The 6,458-nt window shown below is 42.5% G+C and overlaps 1 pseudogene; it reads left to right on the top strand.

Annotated features, from left to right (window-relative positions):
• Positions 1-1,486: 1,486 nt before the first annotated feature.
• LOC130867699 (uncharacterized protein C9orf85 homolog) lies at positions 1,487-1,970 on the top strand (annotated as a pseudogene).
• Positions 1,971-6,458: the final 4,488 nt, after the last annotated feature.

Raw genomic sequence — 6,458 nt, 5'->3', positions numbered from 1 at the left:
CATGTAAGACAACAAATAAACTCAATTAATTTAATTTCCTTACTTTAAAAAAGAGAATTATCTTTTTGAGAAGTTTCAAGTTTCTATTGGGAAAACCTGCAAATTAATTAATTCATGGTCAAGAAAAGTATTTGGAGACTAGAGAGAATGATCTGGAGTTAAGACTGCTGCTTGCTTTTCCATAAGACCTGGATTTGATTTTCAGGATCTATATGGCATTTTATATGTAATACATGTTACATGTCATGGTTACACGCTTGTAACTCCAGTTCCAGGGGATCAATTATCCTCTCCTGACCTCTCAGAACACCAGACATGCATATGCTACGCAGACATACATGCAGGCAAAACACCCATGGAGTTAAATTTTAACAGAAAAAAAATGTTTAATCTGATTTGATTTGGGGAACTTCAGCAAAATTTCAAAGGTTTAAAATACTCACTCAAGATCAGTTCACAGGTTAAGGACCGTGCTTCTTTCAACCACAGCGACGTTAGCACTTCGAAGGCAAAAGCGAAAACTCTCACGGTTGCCTTTACTTCGATCTCTTGCAGAATACTCAAAACTGAAAAGTTAACGTGTGGAGCACAGGAAAAGCGGGGATCCCTGCTTCCTAGGCCAGCCACCTCCAGTTTAAAGTACAGTCCTCCACAATCGCTTCCTAAGCCCCAGTGCTGACGGGGGAAGGAGGCTGTAGTGCATAGAGTTAATGTACTGCTATTTAAAAGACCAAAAGGGCCAGCCAGCATGTAAGAAAACCTTATTTATTGTTTTAAGAGCAACATAAAATTGTAGCTTTGCAGTGAACTTTAGATACTGATGCTCATTTTTTAGAAAAGTTTCTGATCTCAGTAACTATGGTCACACGTCCACAACCTTCTTATCTGTTCAGTTCAGTGTTCTTATCTGTTCAGTCTTCGCCCTATTTCCTCGTCTTATTTTTTTTTTAACTGATCATAAACTTTGGCACAAAAAGTACCTTATTTTTCCCTTGAAAGAAGTATCTGCATGTTCTGCGGTTACCCTTACTAAGACACATCTTGTCTTTCTTGTATGTGTCTTATTTTTAGAGGGTTTTGTCGCATACATTATTTGAAATTTAATTTTTAACTTCTTTTTAGTTGTATCTCTGGGTGCACACCAGTGGGTATGTGCACCAGTGGGTACGTGCACCAGTGGGTATGTGCACACGAGTGCAGGTGCCTGAGGAAGCCTGAGGGATAAGATTCCTCCTGAGTTGGAGTTTTAGGCCTTTGTGAGCTGCCCACTGTGGGTGCTGGGAGCCAAACCTGGGTCCTTTGCAAGGGCAGTAAATTCTCTTAACCTTTCTACTATCTGTCCAGCCCCCTCATGAATTAATTAAAATTTTTAATTTTGCTCTCCGATGCCATTGACCTCTTATTTTGAGACAAGGTCTCTGCCCTGGCTTTGACAGGACAGCGAGCCCCAGGCCTGGGACGGGAACCCTCCTCTTCCCGGAAAGTAATGGCTGCATTGACCTATGGTCCTTGTGACTTGGTAGTGAATTCCCACAAAGGCACCATGGTTCGGTCCAGGCCTTAAAAGCACCAAAATATGTTCATCTTCAAAAAAAGACAAGTTAGATGAAAGTGTTCAGACCAAGAAAACTAAGGCAAAACTTCATGGTGGAGCATGTCAGTGCCGCACAGAAGTCCCTGAATGCGTGTAAAGTACAGTAAATACAAGCCACAGTCACAGCCTAAGGAGGGGGTTATGTGTTTACAGCAGACAGTGAGGGACTCTTACAAATGTGTGGATCAGGTGTCTGTGAACTTGAAACTTGTGCAAAATGTGGAAAGAAAGAAGCTGCTGTCATTCTGTTTAATAAAGAACCAGAAACTTCAGCAATGACTGAAAACCAGGGCTCTAACCATAGCAGACGCCGCAAGGGAAGGAAGACAGTGGGGAGGATTTAGATGCTGATGCTGTCTGGGCTGATGAAGAATGAACTCGCTCAGGTAGCTGACGGCTCAGAGTCGGCTGCAAAGGCTCAGCAAACACCCACATCCGAACGAGGGAGTCAGAAAGGCCATCAAAGTAGGCAGAACTGACTCGTGAGCAGTAGAAATTATTTATAGCATTTGAATAACAAACAAGCTTGCATATACAGAATATGTGTGCAAACACTTACGGTGGCGTGCTGTATAATCTATGGAAATGGTTTAGAGAAACCTATTACCTAATGTCAAGCCATCCAGTGAGAACTGGGGATTGTGTCAGAACTGTTTCATGGGAAATAGATGATTAGCACACAGCAAGCACATTGCCATTGCCTGACCCCAGTGTGTGTGACTTCTGTAGCAAAACGTCCCTTACATCTTACTTAGCAAACCTTTTGTTTTAATACATACACATCCAAAAAAAAAAAATCAAATACAAAATAGTGTATAGTAATTTCCCTTCAAAAATATTTGTAGTTGGCATCTTCTGTACCATGAGCCAGTTCATCAGTTACCACCCGGAGACTTATTACCAATTATATATGCTCAGCTGACAGCTCAGGCTGATTACTAACTAGCTCTTATACCTCAAATCAACCCATGTTTCTTATCTGTGTTCAGCCATGTGGCTTGGTACCTTCCCTCAGTATGATGTGCTCATCTTGCTTCTCTTCAAGTCTCCTGGAGACTCCGCCCTCCTTTGTCTCAGCATCCTCTTTGCCTGAAAATGTTGAGTAGCTTTGGTCATTCAGCTTTTTATTGAAACAATCCAAGTGACATATTCATAGTGCACAAAACATTATTCCACAGCAAATATTTTATTGTATTTTACCTTTGGTATTTTTCAGACAGGGTTTCTCTGTGTATTTCCAGCTGTCCTGGAACTCACTCTGAGGACCAGGCTGGCCTCAGACTGAGAGATCTGCCTGCCTCTGCCTCCTGAGCTCTAGGATTAAAGGTGTGCACCACCACCTGGTATAATATTTTGATACACTTCATCCCATTGTTTTTATCTTCTGCTAGTGTGGTAATATAAACTCAGAATAATGTGTGGACTATTTGATTAATAACTAGGAAGGGAAATGCAAGCATTCATATCAAGTTTATATACGGCCTGTATCAAAAGCTCCAGTGAGGTTCTCTCTCATAAGCTTATCCTCCCTGGAATTCCATGGTTCTGAATCCTCACTCTGTGGCCAGTGTTTCCACTTACAAACAGTGCAGGTTAGCTTTGTGTGATTATTGAAATCTGTGTTTTTGTGTTTAAAATCCCAAAGCTACAGAAAAGCAGCTGGGTTGAACAATGAACTTTCTCACACTCTTTACATAGATCGCCAGTTTCAGTGTTGTATTATGTTTTCTTTGTGTCCTTATCTCCATGTATGTATATACACGTACATATGTGTGGATGTATTTCCTGAACCATTAAAATGAATGTGAAACCCTGGTTTTGGAAAAAAGGAAAATATGCAAATCATTTCACAACTAAGCCACACAAAATACAACTTAAGGGAAAGAACTGAGAAAACAAAGAATTCTGTAATTTGTATATTGGGAATGGAGTCCATCTTCGTAAACTCGGTGCCTGGAGGGCAGGAGGATCAGGAGTTCGAGGCCGTTCTTGACTACACTCAGAGTTTGAGGCCAGCCTGAGGTGCAAAAAACACTATCTCAAATTAGTATACAATGATTTAAAAATTGAAGGCTATACATAGATAAAGCTCAGATGACCACATTGCGCTAGCATTGCCATTGCAGATTTTTAGAAACTGAAGGTCTTAAAAGTAACCCACTGTCTCTCATCGCCACACTCTTTTTAGACATTGTTTTAATTATTGTAAATGCAAAGCTTCTGTCTTTTTCAATTTTAGGGACTGAGTGTTGCTATACTGGGACCCACATTTCAAGATCTGGCAGCGAACGTGAACAGAAATATCAGCGGCCTGTCTCTCATTTTTGTGGGCCGGGCCTCTGGGTTCTTGTGTGGCAGCATGATTGGTGGGGTTCTCTTTGATCACATGAATCAGTGCTTCCTTTTGGGTGAGTAAACACCAACCTCCGCTGTTCTCTGCCTGTCCTGACTTTATACCCTTGCTCTTCCTGCGACAGGCACAGCCTGCAGAGTGCTTGACAACAGAAGCAGCCAGTGCCAGGGCGTCTTCACTGGCAGTTGGGCTTCTAGACTCCCTGCCCTTACCTGGGCAGCTGGAAGGAGTCTGGAAACCTGATTGGCCCTGGGGAGCGAGCGCTGCCCCCTGAACAGGACTGACCTTTTCTGCAATGTCGGCTCTGCTCCAGGCTCACACACTGGCTGACCATGAAGCTCTGCTTTTCTGGGGTTAGGGCAGGGCCCCTGGGGCCACAGGGGTCAGAATGGGTTCCTGGAACCTGGCCAGGCTCTGTGCATTCAGGATTGAACACGAAGGGGCAGGAGGTTGTGAGAGAAATGACGTAAACTGTTTTGTCCTGGTCACCCAGTGTCCCTGAGGATCCTAGACTGTCCCTTCCGTACCTGAAAAGCTGGCAAAGGTCTCAGCATAATGTTTTCAATAAATGCCACAATTAAGGGGGATTTAGATGATGTTGTAAGACACAAAGCAAGGGAAAAAAGTTACTTCTGGCCCGGCGGTGGTGGCGCACGCCTTTAATCCCAGCACTCGGGAGGCAGAGGCAGGCGGATCTCGGAGTTGGCGGCCAGCCTGGTCTACAAGAGCTAGTTCCAGGACAGGAACCAAAAAAGCTACGGAGAAACCCTGTCTTGAAAAAAAAAAGTTACTTCTGGTGAATAAATGGCTTTTTTTCTATTTTCTCTCTATTCCCCTAAATTATTAATTTAGGGTCATAAACAGGAATTGTTTTACTGAAAACATTGTTAGTTCACCTCTGAAAGTTTTCCAAGTTTCTTTTTTACTTTTCCTGGTTTTTCAAAACAGCTTTTTGTTTTTGTTTTTTTGATTTTTTGTTTGTGTGTGTGTGTGTGTGTGTGTGTAACAGTCCTGACTGTCCTGGAACTGGCCTTGCAGACTAGACTGGCCTCGAACTCACTGAGACCCACCTGCCTCTTCCTCACAAGTGCTGGGATTAAAGGCGGAGGCCACCATTGCACGGTTGGCTGGTGTTGGCTCTTAGTTTCTAGTTGTATGATAGTAAGTAAATATTTTGGGCCTGTCTCTTTTGCTATAAAAGTTGGCTTTGCTGTATAACTTATTATGATTACTAATGGTACTATAAATCTGTTTTGGTTATACATTACAAAAGCCTTATAAAATTCACATAATTTAACATGATCACTGTAGAAACTGCTACACTCAGTGGTAATTTAATCTTATTTTTCTATTTTTATAGGTTTGATTATCCTGAGGAATACAGTTTTTATATCTTATTTTCATTATTTAATAATAATGTTTATTTTTGCAGTGGGGGTCAAACACAGGACTCATGCATGCTAGACAAGCAAGCGTTCCACCATTGACCCGTGTTTCCAGCTCCCACAGCTGAATGTCTTGTCTTTCTTCCCAGGAGTGTCGATGGTGGCAACGGCAGTGGCCCTTTATCTCATCCCTTTCTGCAAGACAGCAGTCTTACTGATGGTCACCATGTCTGTCTTTGGGGCTTCTGTTGGTGTTGTGGACACAGGTGTGTGAAGTGTCACCTCTGGGGTGGGAATCCACTAGGAAAGTACAGCAGGTGATCTCAACTGTCCCTGGCATACTTTTGAAATGACACAGTACTGACTTGGTCATGGGGTCACTCAGAGGGAACACCCTTGTAGCAGCTGCCCTTGGAGCTGGTCTGGCATTGATTATGAACAGATATCTATACAATTGGACTAAACGTCTTCGTTCTCTGAGAGACTGATTTGCAGGAGCTACTCTGGGAACGGCCATCTGTGGTTGCAGTGTGGATGAAGTGGGCTTGAGTCTGGGGGTTAAAATTTATCTTTGTAAATAAAGTAGGAGGAGCTGGTGGTTTAGATCCAGCCCGGGGCCATCACTTGGCTGAGAAAGCAGAGAGGCCGACTTACAGTTAAGCAGACCTGACTTACCGAGCTAAGAGAAACTGTGCTGCTTGCTGTCTTTCCTGTTTTCTCCTACAAGTTCTAAATCTCCAGAGGTACAGCTTTTCCATGTGTTAATATCTATTTGAAAACCTATGAAATACCACATACGATGTGGACTTTCATTCAATTCCTGCTCTCCAGATCTCCCTCGATGTTCTTTTTTTTTCCATTTCATTTGAATATTTATTTTTCTCACATAATATATCCTGATTACATTTTCCCCTCTCTCTACTCCTCCCAGCCTCCCAGTTCCTCCCTACCACCTCTCATCTAACCCACTTCCTTTTTGTCTCTCATTAGAAAGGAGCAGTCTCCTAAGGGATAATAATAAAACAGAATATAACATAAATATGTTAAAAGAAAAACCTACACACCAGAACTTGACAAAACAAACAGGGACTAGAACCAAGAGAAGGCACAAGTAGCAGGGACCCAC

The sequence above is a fragment of the Chionomys nivalis genome, chromosome 2 (genome assembly GCF_950005125.1).
Source record: "Chionomys nivalis chromosome 2, mChiNiv1.1, whole genome shotgun sequence".
Taxonomy (NCBI): Eukaryota; Metazoa; Chordata; class Mammalia; order Rodentia; family Cricetidae; genus Chionomys; species Chionomys nivalis.
Note: the sequence above shows the minus strand (reverse complement) of the source record. Positions and strands in the feature narration are given on the sequence as shown.